This window comes from Podarcis liolepis (assembly GCF_965112155.1).
Source record: "Podarcis liolepis genome assembly, chromosome: 8".
NCBI classification, from domain to species: Eukaryota; Metazoa; Chordata; class Lepidosauria; order Squamata; family Lacertidae; genus Podarcis; species Podarcis liolepis.
In genome coordinates, this window is record NC_139560.1 from 24167758 (window position 1) to 24184082 (window position 16325).

General features: G+C 41.2%; 1 protein-coding gene across 1 annotated transcript in view; it reads right to left on the reverse strand.

The window, feature by feature from the left end:
* Positions 1-15135, reverse strand: part of VPS13B (vacuolar protein sorting 13 homolog B) — an 883035-nt gene extending 867900 nt beyond the window's left edge. The window contains exon 1 of the mRNA XM_083517129.1: positions 15058-15135. The gene's annotated coding sequence lies outside the window, so the exon portion shown is untranslated. The remainder of the gene's footprint in view (positions 1-15057) is intronic.
* Positions 15136-16325: the final 1190 nt, after the last annotated feature.

Sequence of the window (16325 nt, forward strand, 5' to 3'; positions counted from 1 at the left end):
TTTATGGGCTTCTTCCTTTCCCTTCATAACGGGAGAAAAGGCCTTTGAATTATTATCTCTCTTATGACATTACACCCTGTAGCTTCCTATCAGAATGTGATAGTGGATCTAAAGAGATGGCTTGTCAAGAACCATGAAAATTAGCGCTTCTTTGAAACATGAGAATGCCAGTATTATGAGGGCATTCATAGAAGATACTTAACTGTCAGGGATCAGCCCCCCCACCCCCCCGCCACACTCTCTCTCTATCTTATTGTGACTTAAGAGTGTCTGCCAGAGATCTGTGGTAAGATCTAATGAACACAGAGTGAAAATCTTGCTCAAAATAAAGGCGAGAAATGTATTTTCTGATAACCACAAGACATAAACAAAAGATTTGGCTGCATGACAGAGTACCTGAATACTGAGAGGCTGTGTGTATCTGCAAAGGGCAATAAATCCAACTTGCTGCTGTGTTCACACTGGGGCATCAACAAACACTGGAATAGGAAAAGGAATAAGACAGGTTCTGTCTCTCTGACACCCCCCTTAAAATTATGCCCAGGAATACATTGCAAGTTTCTCTTCTTCCCATGGCATGATGGGGCTACACAGGTGTAGTCATCCCTTGAAGTCCAACATTGATTAGTGTAGGTTCTCTGCCAAGGGCATTTAACCATCCAGCTCTAGGCACTGGGGCAAACAAAGGCTCAATCTAGCACATTTGTATCTATTCCTAGAAGTTCATGCCCCCATCCAAGTGTCCTACACTCCCAAGAGGCCCAGACCGAGGGCCACTGTTGTAATGTGTGAAATAGCTCTACCCAAGAGTAATTCACTATAGGGATCCAGTTACAGATAGGTAGCCGTGTTGGTCTGCCATAGTCAAAATAAAGAAATTCCTTCCAGTAGCACCTTAAAGACCAACTAAGTTAGTTCTTGGTATGAGCTTTCGTGTGCATGCACACTTCTTCAGATACACAGTGTATCTGAAGAAGTGTGCATGCATACGAAAGCTCATACCAAGAACTAACTTAGTTGGTCTTTAAGGTGCTACTGGAAGGAATTTCTTTATTTTCACTATAGGGCTGCATTCCTGAAATTTCCTTTCCTCTAACTGCCATTCCTGAGATCATGAAGAAATATCTGCCCAAACGAGATCAACTTGTGACTGTTAGGGCAATTGTTGTCCTCTTTTGCCATCCAGCGATAGGAGATGTGGATTTCATTATGTTGTGAGTGAGATAGAAACTTAATAATCTGTGGTATTCAGGAGCATTGTGGTTGTTTCCTTTTCTGGAACAAGATAAGGTTGTGTCTTAAACATAAGACTCTCCAGTACCTGTTAAGTATTCCACACAGGTTCCTACCTACCCTATTTAAACCTCAAGAGATAAACCTCAGGGTAGAAGACTTTGATGCCACTTTTATTTTGTGGAGGGAATCTTTTTTTTTTCTAAAAAGGGGGAAATAATTTGAATTTTTCTATGCTTTGCTTCTTCCTAAAGTGAGCAGCAAGAGTACAAATACAAATTGCTCAAAGCAAAAGTGGTGAAACTGGAAATTTCACTATTGTTAAAATCAATTTAAATAATGAATTAGATCACTATCATAAATCAAGGGTGATGGGAGAACAGTCTACTGTCTTGATTGGAGAACTGAGCCAAAACTAAGAAAATGAATTTCAGCAGGGACAAATATAAGCTTCTATCCTTAGGCAGGAATAATCAGATGCACAAATATAAGATGGGGAACATCTGGCTTGACAACATTACATGTGAAAAGGATCCTAATAGACCACAAACTGAATGTGAGTCAGCAATGTGATGCAGCTGCAAAAAAAACTAATGCAATTCTAGGCTGAATCAGCAGAAAGGTGGTGTCCAGATCAGAAGAAATAATAGTATCACTCTATTCTCCTTTGGTCAGACCCCAACTGGAGTACTATTTCTAGTTCTGGGCTTCACAGTTTTGTTTTGTTTTTAACTTGTATTAAATTTTTCAGCAGCAACACCATAAACGTAACATACATATTATTCGATTGTCAGTTACAAAAATTCCTTCCAGTAGCACCTTAAAGACCAACTAAGTTAGTTCTTGGTATGAGCTTTCGTGTGCATGCACACTTCTTCAGATACCTGAAGAAGTATCTGAAGAAGTGTGCATGCACACGAAAGCTCATACCAAGAACTAACTTAGTTGGTCTTTAAGGTGCTACTGGAAGGAATTTTTTATTTTGACTATGGCAGACCAACACGGCTACCTATCTGTAAACAGTTACAAAAAGTAACAGTAAGGTACACACATAGTAGGATCACTGATTAATTGTCCTGAGGCCACCCAACCCAGGGAGGACAAACAGCCGGTAGTTTGCTTCTTCATTGGCAAAGCACGCATTTACAATAGCTCCAAAGGTGCACAGAACATGCACACACATTCCGGGCGACAAAGTATCTGGCATTCCGTCCCCAGGTTTGCACTCCAAGCTAGACTCTTGGAGCAACAGCATCACTACGTCTCCCCACCCACAAGCTTAAGTGACCTCATCTGATGGGGCGCATGCAAACAACCTGCAACTTCTCTTAAAAGGACGTGGTCACAGTGCCTGCCTCTTCAGGCCCTTCCTTGGAGCCCTGCCAGTCCCTGACATTAATTAGTGCTCTCCATAAAGATACGGGGCACATTTGTTATAGGAGTTTGCAATAACTGTGCTGACTTATTGATGTGGTTAATAAACTAAGACCACGTGGCTAAGCATTTGTCTCTCTTTGCCTGTCCATTAATGGCACTGCAGTTTAAGATGTGCATTGAGACGCTGGAAGGTGTGCAGAGGAAGGCAACCAAGATGATCAAGGGTCTGGAAACCAAGCCTTATGAGGAATGGTTGAGGGAGTTGGGTATGTTTAGCCTGGATAAGAGGAGGCTGAGAGGAGATATGATAGCCATCTTCAAATCTCTAAAGGGCTGTCACATGGAGGTTGGAGCAAGTTTGCTTTCTTCTGCTCTGGAGGGTAGGACCCAAGCCAATGGATTCAAGTTACAAGAAAGGAGATTCCAACTAAACATCAGGAAGAACTTTCTGATGATATGAACTGCTTGACAGTGGAACACACTCCCTTGGGATTATTGAGCTGTGATTGATTCATTGCATTGGACTAGGTGATCCTTAGCTCCCCTTCCAACTCTTCAATTCTGAGTTAAATGGAACCAACTGAGTCACTGCTGCCCTAATCATCCCTATTTGCCAAAGAGAACTGTAAGCACAAGCAACTTGTCTCCCATCCTGCTCTGTCTTGAGGCAAGCATTCAGTCGTCTCCTCTGCAGGAAAAGGCTGGTGATTAGGTATGTGTTATGGGTCAGGAAAGGGATATATGTTCAAGCTGCGCCTTCCCACCAATGAATGGAGTTAACATCCCTTTGGTTGGGTGGAAGCAAGTTTTGCCCTTTTGTAAACTGTATTTTTAAAAAAATAATAATGCAAAAAAGCCTGTTTCTCAGCATATCTGTATTCTGTGCTTTAATTCCGCCTTATTTGTTTTTGTAAGTGCATTAATAATCTGAGGTTCTTTTCAGACCTGGTTGCTTCCAAGAGAAGGCAACAAGATTCCAAATTCAGTGTAGTGAAGGAAGGACAGAGACAAAACAATCTGAGACACATTCTTAGAAAGTTACGGCATGGCAAAGCCAGGTCCCTCACAAAGACTAAAAGTCATGACAAGCCCTGGCATATTATGAATGTGAGTCTGTTTGTATGCCCACATTCCCAAGGTAATTTAAGCTTTTAAGATAATAAAATAACTAATACAATTAAAAATATTAAAGATTCACAGAAACACAGTAAATCACTAATATTCAGAAGAACAAAAAGCGATTAAAACCATTATATGTTTGCATGTGTGTGTACACAGACAGACAAAAAGAAAGACAATATAATAAATTAGGATAAACAAAATCAATATCTCAAATAAATTTTAAATCAATGTCTAATATAAATCTAACTCCACTGCTATCAATTTTTTGTCTAAAAAGAAACATAAAGATTGGTTTAAAATGAAAGTGCTGAATGGTGTCCTCATCTGGGTGTTAACGCAAAGTACATTTCATAATTTATATTCATGAGTTCTAAAACTCCTGGGAAACATCCATAAAGTGTTGCAGTACATAAGCTGAATTAGGGGTTGGGGAATATTACTTTTGAAAGGCGGTAATCAGTGCTGTATGTCTGTCGTACGTCAAACAAAGCAAAAGAAACCACTTATATTATTCCTGACATTGCTGCAAAGGGCCTTTATTGGCATCACACAAAGCAGAATATGTATGTGTAATGAAACATCTCATCTCTTCTTTTAAAAGGCTGTCATTAAATATAATCCACAAGTACCTGTGTGGAAGTGTGTGCATGTGTGAGTATGTGTGACAGTGAGACGGAGAATTCAAAAGGCAAATTAGTTTTCACCTCCCGGTCCAATCATTTCTGGGAATTGTGCTTGAAATCTAGTGTTATTATTAGGTCAAATTCAAAGGAAGCTGAATATTCTGGGGGGGGGGGGAGAGAATGGAAAAACGTGAGGTCCTGTAGAAATAACTTCTGCATGTTGAAACACATGCATGTCACACCCCATTTGTCTTTCATATTTAAGGATAAAGCCGCCTGTCCTGCAGCAATTATTACACAGCATACCCTTTATTTTTAAAAATGCAAGACTTTGGCACAAAGAACCAAAAAGGTGGGGGGGGAGGGAAGGAAGAAAGAATTAAACTGATGAAAAGCATTTATGTCATGGTTTAAATTAAGACCTTTGTAATGTAAGAATGACATCAGCAGGAAGCTTAGCTTAATGAAAGTAAGATACTGTACTGTTGTTGTTATTTTAAAACATGGGTAGGCAAACTAAGGCCCGGGGGCCGGATCCGGCCCAATTGGCTTCTAAATCCGGCCCGCGGATGGTCTGGGAATCAGTGTGCTTTTACATGAGTAGAATGTGTTCTTCTATTTAAAATTCATCTCTGAGTTATTTGTGGGGCATAGGAATTTGTTCTTTCCCACCCCCCAAAATATAGACCGGCCCCCCACAAGGTCTGAAGGACCCCTGCTGAAAAAGTCTGCTGACCCCTGTTTTAAAATATACATACATTGACAAATCCTCTCTGTACACCAAACTGGAAAGGGTGGGAAAGTGGCCCCAACAGACACATTGTGATAAAAAAGAACTGACCTATCTGATTACAGATGGGTAGCCGTGTTGGTCTGCCATAGTCCAAATAAAAAAAATCCTTCCTGTAGCACCTTAAAGACCAACTAAGTTAGTTCTTGGTATAAGCTTTCGTGTGCATGCACACTTCTTCAGATACACTGAAACAGAAGTTGCCAGATCCTTCTATATAGTGAGAAGGTGGGGAGGGGTGTTACTCAGAAAGGTGGTGGGAATCGGAGATTGGCAGATAGCTGAGATGAGCCTGTTGGCGACTCTTAACGACTGTAATAGGTCTTACAGGAAAAGGCAAGGGGTGAGGAGGTGAGAGATGGCTTAGTCATGTATGTTGAGAACACTTCAATCTCCCAGGACATTCTATACAAGATCTCAAAGTAGCTGTTTTACTACAAAGGAATTTCAGAAATAGACTGGAAAGAGAAGCTGCTGAATTACAACTCATTACCAAACTTAAAACAATGGAGAGACCTGGTCTGAATAGAGACATTGGATTCTTATCTCATTATACATGACTAAGCCATCTCTCACCTCCTCACCCCTTGCCTTTTCCTGTAAGACCTATTACAGTCGTTAAGAGTCGCCAACAGGCTCATCTCAGCTATCTGCCAATCTCCGATTCCCACCACCCTTCTGAGTAATACCCCTCCCCACCTTCTCAATATATAGAAGGATCTGGCAACTTCTGTTTCAGTGTATCTGAAGAAGAAGAAGAAGAAGAGTTTGGATTTGATATCCCGCCTTTCACTCCCCTTCAGGAGTCTCAAAGCGGCTAACATTCTCCTTTCCCTTCCTCCCCCACAACAAACACTCTGTGAGGTGAGTGGGGCTGAGAGACTTCACAGAAGTGTGACTGGCCCAAGGTCACCCAGCAGCTGCATGTGGAGGAGCGGAGACACGAACCCGGTTTCCCAGATTACGTGACTACCGCTCTTAACCACTACACCACACTGGTATCTGAAGAAGTGTGCATGCACACGAAAGCTTATACCAAGAACTAACTTAGTTGGTCTTTAAGGTGCTACAGGAAGGATTTTTTTTATTTGACCTATCTGATATTAACAGAGGTGTGTGAAAGTGTGTATGTGCTTGTGTAGCAGGGGAGAGTTTGGAGTCAACAAAGTAAAGGATAACATTATTTATTATGCCAATGCAAATTTACAGTTACTGTTGCCTGTGACGATAGACGTCCAGCATATGGCAAATGGTGCATTTTCAGCACCCAGATATATAGGCAAGAAGTTCTGGAACACAATCCAGAGGGAAATTCCCAAGATATGCTCCACTGATAGGAACAGGAGAAGCTGCCCTGAAACATTTCCCCCTGTAATTCTATGGAAGCATCACAGCAGGATCCATGCAATGTTATTTATCCACACTTATCAATTTTATGTAGGATTCAGATAACTGTGGGGTTTATAATGCTGTTACAGTGGTACCTTGGGTTAAGTACTTAATATATTCCGGAGGTCCGTTCTTAACCTGAAACAGTTCTTAACCTGAAGCACCACTTTAGCTAATGGGGCCTCCTGCTACCGCTGTGCTACCGGAGCACGATTTCTGTTCTCATCCTGAAGCAAAGTTCTTAACCGGAGGTACTATTTCTGGGTTAGCTGAGTCTGTAACCTGAAGCATATGTAACCTGAGGCGCCACTGTATTTTAGTAAGGTGTTGAGCAGCTTACAGTAGTGAAAGAGGCGACGTATAAATTGAATCAAATGACAGCAATCAAATTACAGCAATTCGGTTTTCTCTTTTTGACACAGGATCCCTGTTCCTTGTTTGTAAAACTTTCCCTGAGTAGTATTGTACTGCCTATGGTTGTAGCTAAGTGCTACTCAGAGCAGACTCATTGAAATTAATGGAACGGAGTTAGCCGTGGTCATGAATTTCAGTGGGTCTATGCTGGGTAGTACTAGCATTGAATTCAACCCCCCCAACAGCCATGTATCCACTATGGACATCTGCCCCCACCTTGCCCATGGCGTACTCAAATTCTGGGCCCTGTATATCCACTAGTTAGACAGCAAGGCATTTCCTGCCCCACAGCTGCCCCACAGGCAGACTAAGTGGTTTCAAAACCTGGGCATCTCAAGGCCTTCCCAAGCTTCCTTCTGCCGCTCAGCAAACTAATCCATCCCATAGGATCACACCCTCACAGTAGTTTCTATTTTCACTGACAGGCTTTTAGGTCAGAGCCAATAAAAAGAGGCAGACTGTTAGAAAAGAAATGTGTATTCTCAGTAGATAAAAACAAAATAACTCTGTGGTTGGAATAATTCTGCAATTAGACTTCCGGTCGGTGCCAGCGCTTAATGGCGGTCCTTTCTCCGAGCTCCGGAGAAGGACTGCTCCGCAAGTTCGGGTCTTACCCGCTACGGCGAGCGGGGGACCCCTAAAATCTCAGGCGCGGAAGCCTGAGAGCAAGGAGATTCGGTGGGCACCTTTGCGCCCCCCGGTACTGTGAAAGAGCCTTTTTAAAGGCTCCGGAGCGGCATCGGGAGTGAGCGCGGTGCTGAGAGTCGTTACCCAGCCTGCGGAGTGAAGCCGCGTCGCCATAAGCGGAGAGCGCCGATTTCTTCCTGAAAGGAAAATCTGGACTGGATTCCCGTGAGTAAGAGCAGAAAAAGAATCGGGACCCTTTAAACTTGAAAATTTGGCTGAAAACGGGAGGGAATAAAATAAGGAAGTCTGCCCCCCCCCGGACTGCAGAAATTTAAAGCAACGAAAGATCTCGCTGCAGTTACAAGAAACTTAGTTGCGAACTGTCAACCCTGAGCTGTCAAAAGTATCTCCTTCCCCCTGATCGGAGGAGAAGGGGGGGGAAAAAGACAACTTGGTGAAGATACTTTAAACTTAAAGGAAACAAAGCTTTCCACTGCCCTGATCCCTTGGTGACGATCTGCCAGGAATTAACACCGGAAAATTGTCCTTTAAAATAGGTATGAAGTGGAAATAGATTATACCTTAAATGGTGAACGAATTTTAAGACTTAACGGGACTTTGTTACAGATATCTTGATATTTTGATTCTATCTGGAGAAAAAGTTTTAAAGAACTTTAATGGCGGACTTTTGATTCTTTACATCCGGCTTTCTGTTTCTTTGTCTCCTTTAATCTGGACACTATTAATTGCTCCCTCTGGAGGACCAAGAGGGAAAAACTGTGAAGTAACTGGCTGACAGTGGAATTTTCCATTAGAAGCTTTTCCTGTGAGAACGGCCTTGGGATATGAGTGGCACGGCAGAGGAGATAAGAACCAGATCTAAAGCTAAAGTGACACAAAAGAAAAGAGGCTCAATCTCTGGCAGTACAGTGCCTGCGCCGGAAAGTGTGACAACAGCATCAATGGAATCTATGACACAGGCACTGCTTAAAATAAATCAATCCCTAGAGGCCTTAACAAAGCAATCTACAGAAAATTCAAAGAAATTGACAGAACTCACAGCAAGACTGGACTTGAATACCACGTCAGTGGCAACTAATACAGAATCTATAAATAGGTTGATTCAGGAATCTACAGAAACTAAGAAAATCGCAGAGAGTGCAAGATCCATTGCCGAGGAGACACAGGGAAAATTTGCACCGATAGAGAAAAAGGTGAATGAGCATGAAGCGGCCCTCTCCTTACTGGAGCTACAACGGAAAGAACGGAATTTGAAATTAAGACAGGTTCCAGAGAATGAAAAGGACAACCTGAAGGAATTTCTCACAGAGGCAATCTTAGAAAATTGGCAAGGAGATCTCGAGGAGGATGAACTAGAGATAACAACTGCTTTCAGACTTGGTAGGAAGCAAAGTGTGAAGCCAAGGGATTGCCTGATTACTTTTAGAACCAAAGAGGAAAGAGACAAGATATTGGACCTTCACTATCAAAAAGCTTTGGTAATTGGAAACACTCAAGTCCAAATCTTTAAGGACATTCCCAAATATATCCTGGAAGTGAGGACTTTTTATAGAGACTTAGCCAATTTGTTGAGGAAGAACTTTATTCCTTTCAGGTGGGAATTTCCACAGGGGTTGTCCTTCAACTACAAAGGGAAGAAAAGAAGAATAAGATCAGTACAGGAAAAAGAAAACTTCTTGGAAAGGAATCTAGAGGACCTACAGAAAGGTACGGTGGGCCTATCAAGAGGAGGACAAGAATCAACACCAGAAGGAGGAGGGCTAACAGACATTGCAAATCTATCATTTGGATTACCACAACCGCCAACTGAAGAGGAAGAAAAGCTTGGAGCAGTCGGAGGGTCAAATATCTAATAAACAAAATGTCGCTGCAACTTCTTAGTTGGAATTGCAATGGTTTGAACCATCCCAGGAAAAAACGACAAGTTTTTCATATTTTGAAAAGGGAACAATTGGACCTGATATGTCTACAAGAAACTCATATAACCAGAGCACACAGGAAACTGTTGGTGAACAAAAGATTAGGACAAGAATTTATATCTTCCGATAAAGTAAAAAAGAGAGGAGTAGTGATTTATGCAAAAGAAAAATTGGACCCAAAAATGAAATTTAAGGATGAAGAAGGAAGATATGTGGCAATTGAAGTACAGATTCAGGGAGAAAAGTATTTGATAATTGGAATATATGCACCTAATGATGGGAAGGCCGAATTCTTTAAGAAGTTGCATGAAACTCTACTGGACTACCTCGACTGCAAAATAATATTGATGGGGGACATGAATGGAGTGGTCTCCACAAACATGGACAAGGCACAAAGACAGATAATTTCTAAAGAAGGAAGATTACCAAAAACTTTCTTTGAAATGACGGAAAACATGGACTTGATTGACATCTGGAGGACAAAGAACCCTCTGGAGAGAGAGGGAACCTTTTTTTCAGAATCTAAAATGACATGGACAAGAATCGACCAAATCTGGGTATCTAGCGTGATGGCTACGAAGATAAAGAAAGTAGAAATCTGCCCAAAAACCTGCTCCGACCACAATGCAGTAAAGATGGAAATGAAAATGACAACAACTGGATCCTTTAGATGGAGAATGAATGACTCCCTATTTAGAGACGAACAATTTTGCAAAAAGGCCCTAAAAACATTGAAAGATTACTTTGAGATAAACCTCAGAACAGAAGTGGAAAAAAGAACAATTTGGGACGCGAGTAAAGCCGTAATGCGAGGCTTCCTGATACAACAGAATTCAATTAAGAGGAAAAAGCAAAATGAAAGGAAAGAAAAAATTTTAGAGAAAATGAAGGAAGGAGAAAAAAAATTGAGATCTAATCCAAAGTCTCAAGAAATTTTGAGAGAAATAAAGTACCACCAGACGCAATATATGGAATTGACAAACCAAGAGATAGAATGGAAAATTAAACAAATGAGACAAAGGACTTTCGAGTCAGCAGACAAATGTGGGAAGCTTCTTGCATGGCAATTGAAAAAGAGGCAAAAATTGAATACAGTTACTTGTTTGGAGGTAGAGGGAAAGAATATCCATAAGCCAAATGAGATAAGTAATTGTTTCCAAAGCTTTTTTAGGAAGCTATATACACAAGGGCCAGTGAATGAACAAGAAATAGATGAATTTCTTAAAAATCATGGACTACCTAAAATTTCAGAACAAAGCAAATTGACTTTGAATGAGAAAATAACAGAACAAGAAATAGAGGAGGCCATTCAAAAAGCGCAATTGGGAAAGTCTCCAGGACCAGATGGTCTGACGGCCAGATACTATAAAGCTTTGAAAGAATGTTTAGTGCAACCATTGAAAGAAGTTTGCAATGAAATACTGGAGGGGAAAAAGGCACCTGAAACGTGGAAAGAGGCTTTTATTTCGCTTATACCAAAAACTGAGACTGAAAAGAACCAGGTTAAGAACTACCGCCCGATATCATTACTAAATGTGGATTACAAAATATTTGCAGATATTTTAGCAAAAAGATTGAAGAAAGTACTGATAGGTGAGATTCATAAGGACCAAGCTGGCTTTCTCCCGGGAAGACACATGTCTGACAACGTGAGAAACATAATAGACATTGTGGAATTGCTGGAAATAAACATCAACAGAAAGGCAGTTTTAATTTTTGTGGACGCGGAGAAAGCCTTCGATAATATTTGCTGGAGTTTTATGAAAAAGAATCTCCATGGGATGGGGGTAGGTCAAGGTTTTGAAAATGGTATAGGGGCAATATACTCTGAGCAGAAGGCAAAGCTAATTGTGAACAATGTGGTAACGGAAGAGATAGCTATAGAGAAAGGAACACGACAGGGATGCCCTATCTCCCCTCTACTTTTTATACTGGTCCTGGAGGTCTTGTTAAATATGATTAGAAAGGACCAGTTGGTTAAAGGAATCCAGCTCGGAGTGAAAGAGTATAAACTGAGGGCATTTGCAGATGACCTAGTTTTGACCTTACAGCAGCCAAGCACCAGTACAAAAAGAGTTTTAGAACTGATTGAGATATTTGGTCAAGTTGCAGGATTTAAATTGAATAAACAAAAAACTAAAGTGCTGGAGAAAAACTTAACAAATGAGGAAAAAGAGACATTTCAGAAGGAAACAGGTTTGGAGATAGTAAAAAAAGTGAAGTACTTGGGGGTGAACTTGACAGCTAAAAATATGAACTTATTTAAAGACAATTACGATAAATGTTGGACAGAAGTTAAGAAAGATCTAGACATATGGTCAAGGCTGAAACTTTCCTTGTTAGGCAGAATTGCTGTTATCAAAATGAATGTATTGCCTAGAATGTTATTCCTGTTTCAGACACTGCAAATAATAGACAAGATGGACTGTTTCAAGAGGTGGCAGAAAGATATATCGAAATTTGTTTGGCAGGGCAAAAAGCCAAGAATAAAATTTAAGACATTAACAGATGCAAAAGATAGAGGAGGGTTTGCCCTGCCGGACTTAAGACTTTACTATGAATCAGCAGCATTTTGCTGGCTGAAAGATTGGCTGCTCCTCGAGAATACAGACATTTTGGATCTTGAAGGGTTTGATAATAGACATGGTTGGCATGCATATATATGGTATGACAAGGTAAAAGCGCATAAAGGCTTTAAGAACCATATGGTAAGGAAAGCTTTGTACAATGTCTGGATAAGGTATAAAGACTTGCTTGAAAGTAGAACCCCCAGGTGGCTGTCACCAATGGAGGCAAAAGAGGTGAAAAAATTGAATATGGATTCTAATTGGCCTAAATATTTTGAAATGATAGAACAAGATGGCGAAAAAGTAAAATTGCAGAGTTTTGAGAAATTGAAGTTTAAAGTGAGAGATTGGTTACATTATCGTCAGATAAATGAGCTATTCAAACAGGACAGAAAGAAAGGCTTCCAATTGGAGAAGTCGAAACTAGAAACAGAACTGTTAGAACCCAATACTAAAAACTTGTCAAGAATGTACAATTTGCTGTTGAAATGGAATACCCAAGATGAAATGATGAAATCTAGTATGATTAAATGGGCACAGGATATAGGGCATGACATTGAGTTTGCTGACTGGGAGCAGTTATGGACCACTGGTGTTAAATTTACGGCATGTAATGCCTTAAGAGAAAACATTATGAAAATGATCTACAGGTGGTACATGACTCCGGCTAAGTTAGCAAAGATTTATCATTTGCCCAATAACAAATGTTGGAAGTGTAACGAAACGGAGGGAACCTTCTACCACCTTTGGTGGACCTGCCCGAGGATTAAGGCTTTCTGGGAAATGATCTATAATGAAATTAAAAAAGTTCTGAAGAGAACCTTTAATAAAAAGCCAGAGGCCTTTCTCCTGGGTATGGTGGGCCAAATGGTGCCAAAGAAGGATAGGACATTCTTTATGTATGCCACAACAGCAGCAAGAATTCTTCTAGCAAAGTATTGGAAGACACAAGATCTACCCACGTTGGAAGAATGGCAGACGAAGGTGATTGACTATATGGGACTGGCAGAGATGACTGGCAGAATACGAGACCGAGGGAAAGAGGCGGTGGATGAAGACTGGAACAAGTTTAAAGTTTACCTTAAAAATTGTTGTAATTTGGAAAATTAGAGGATCAGGGTTATAAGAGATAAAGAACTACAGTTGTCTTAAATATATTTTGGAAGTTAAATTCACGAAATAGAAATAAGTGTAATACAAAAGGGTTGCTGGAAAATCTTGAAACAAGAATGCAGAAAAGGGGTGGTATGGGGAAGTCATTTTTGTGTTTATTTATGTTTTTGTTTTGTTTTATTCTTTATTTATGGAAAATGAATAAAAATTTATTAAAAAAAAAAAAAAACAGATGCAATTAAATTCAGATCATACTGGTAAAAAAAAAAAAAAAAAAAAGGAATAATTCTGCAATTAAAATGCTAAAAAAGTGATAGGTTTGATTGGGCATGATTAATGAAACCATGCATTCCTCACATTCCTGTTATGTTCATGTGGAAGTATAAACAACAGCATTCCAATCATGTGTAATCCCTGCCTTCCTGAGACCGTAGGCAAAGTTGTTCATAGTTCTATGAGCAAAACATTGAAAATGTATGTGAGCTTTGCCTTTCTTTCCAATGGGAGCCAGATCAAGCCCTGATAATTTAACCCACAGGAGACATCAGAGTTAAAAAATATAAATATAAATCCATTCATTTGCTTTTACTTTGTTTTGTGAAAATGTGTCATATTCTCAGGATTAATTTTCTGGTGTCATGAGTAGCTATAGTTGTGGAAAAATTATACTGTTCTTTGATGAGCAATCAGCGATAAGGCATATTCAGAATCCACATAAATGAATTAGGTTACAGTCCTATGCTCAAATTCTGCTGGTTAAAGGGCTCTAAGATTTGGCAGAACTTTCGCTATGCTGACAGAACACAAATATGCCAAGAGCAGGCAGTGTGGAGGCCTCCAGATGTTGCTGAATCGTGTCTGCTCATTGGCAGTGTTGGTTGGGATTGATGGGAGTTGTAGTCCAACCAAATCTGGTGGCCATCACATTTATCCCTGGACACCATGACAGATGCATTGGTGGAACGCTCTAAAAACATAGTGATTCTACTGGCAAAGATGTGCTGGTGACACAGCTAAAATAGGGTGGAGCTGTGGGTGAGACAGGTTTGGCCCAGGAAAGAAGCACACCTGCCACTCCCCAGCCACTCTGGGAGGCTTACAGCACATAAAAAATGGTAAAACATTAGACATTAAAAATTTCCAGAAACAGGGTTGCCTTCAGATGTAGCTAGCTTGTGGTAAGAAGAAGAAGAAGAAGAAGAAGAAGAAGAAGAAGAAGAAGAAGAAGAAGAAGAAGAAGAAGAAGAAGAAGCAGCAGCAGCAGCAGCAGAAGAGAAGTTTGGATTTCATATCCCACTTTATCACTACCCTAAGGAGTCTCAAAGCGGCTAACATTCTCCTTTCCCTTCCTCCCCCACAACAAACACTCTGTGAGGTGAGTGGGGCTGAGAGACTTCACAGAAGTGTGACTGGCCCAAGGTCACCCAGCAGCTGCATGTGGAGGAGCAGAGACGCGAACCCGGTTCACCAGATTACGAGTCCACCGCTCTTAACCACTACACCACACTGGCTCTCTCGCTCTCATACTGTTGGGGTTGATGGATTCGTGATGCAGTGGTGTCATTTTGTAGTTTGGGCTAGTGGGCGTGTCCCTTGCTCTTGCGGGTTCATTGGCTCTCACTATGTGTGGGTGTTGTCACCAACACAGTCCCTGACTGGTGAGCTTTGGTTGTGTTCCCATGGATGCTGTGAGCATATCTGCCATTTCCCCCGCTTTTTTAGGTATAAGATATGGCAGCTGTTCTGCTGCCAAAATGGCAGTGTATCTCACATTCTATTTAATTCACCAGCACTGCTTAGAAAAGTAAAATAAAACACATAGAGGTCCCACTGAAGAAGAAGAAAACAGGTTCTTTACTTACCGTTTCTTCATATTTACAAGGATGAGTTCATATTCTAAGCCTACAAGTGGGAGCGAGTTTCTTGGCTGTTTCTTCAAGCAGAGAGATGGGAGGAAGGGGCGGAGCTAATGGGAAACCACAGTGTATTTTCCCCTGACTATCTGTTAGTCTCAAGCCTGCCCTCTACTGGCCGGGGGTATGAAAGGTTGCTTATACCCAACGATAACAACATGGTGTGCTGCCTTATTATCTAATTATTAAGTTGTGCTCGTCAGCATGAAAATTTTTAAAATCAGGGCCCCGAAGCCAAGGGCTACACTAGCTGATAATGTTAGCTCCTTAACTACAGGGATTGTTTGGTTTCTAAAACACACAATTTGGCTGCACAGGATGCCTTATCTGGATGTCGGTAGTGGGACTTTAATCCTTTGCCCCCCTTTAATATTAGTTCAGAATACAATGGTACCTCAGTTTTCAAACATATCGGAAGCTGAACGTTTCAGTTTTCGAATACAGAAAACCCAGAAGGAAATGCTTCTGTTTGCGAATGCACCTGTTATTTTTTTCAGTTTTCTGCAGACCACCCTTTGCACCTCGGTTTTCAAATGTTTCGGAAGTCAAACAGTCTTCCGGAACGGATTACGTTCAAAAACCAAGGTACCACTGTACTTCAAATACTAGCAAGCATGGAGGAGGGGAAGCCCCATTCTCTTTAACAGGAGCTTATTCTTCTGTGCAAGGGACGCGGGTGGCACTGTGGTCTAAACCACTGAGCCTAGGACTTGCTGATCGGAAGGTCGGTAGTTCGAATCCCCACATGGCGTGAGCTCCCGTTGCTCAGTCCCAGCTCCTGCCAACCTAGCAGTTCGAAAGCACGTCAAAGTGCAAGCAGATAAATAGGTACCACTCCGGCAGGAAGGTAAACGCCGTTTCCGTGTGCTGCTCTGGTTTCACCAGAAGCGGCTTAGTCATGCTGGCCACATGACCCAGAAAAACTGTCTGCGGACAAACGTCAGCTCCCTCGGCCAGTAAAGCAAGATGAGCGCCGCAACCCCAGAGTCATTTGCGACTGGACTTAACTGTCAGGGGTCCTTTACCTTTATTCTTCTGTGCAAGAGGTGTGATCTAGATTGGACTACATAGCCATACACTAGAGCCATACACTAGAGTCCCCCCTAATCCAGATCTCTCTCTCTCTCTCTCTCTCTCTCTCTCTCTCTCTCTCTCACACACACACACACACACACACACACACACACAGGCGCAATCTATGTTTTTAAAAATCCTGC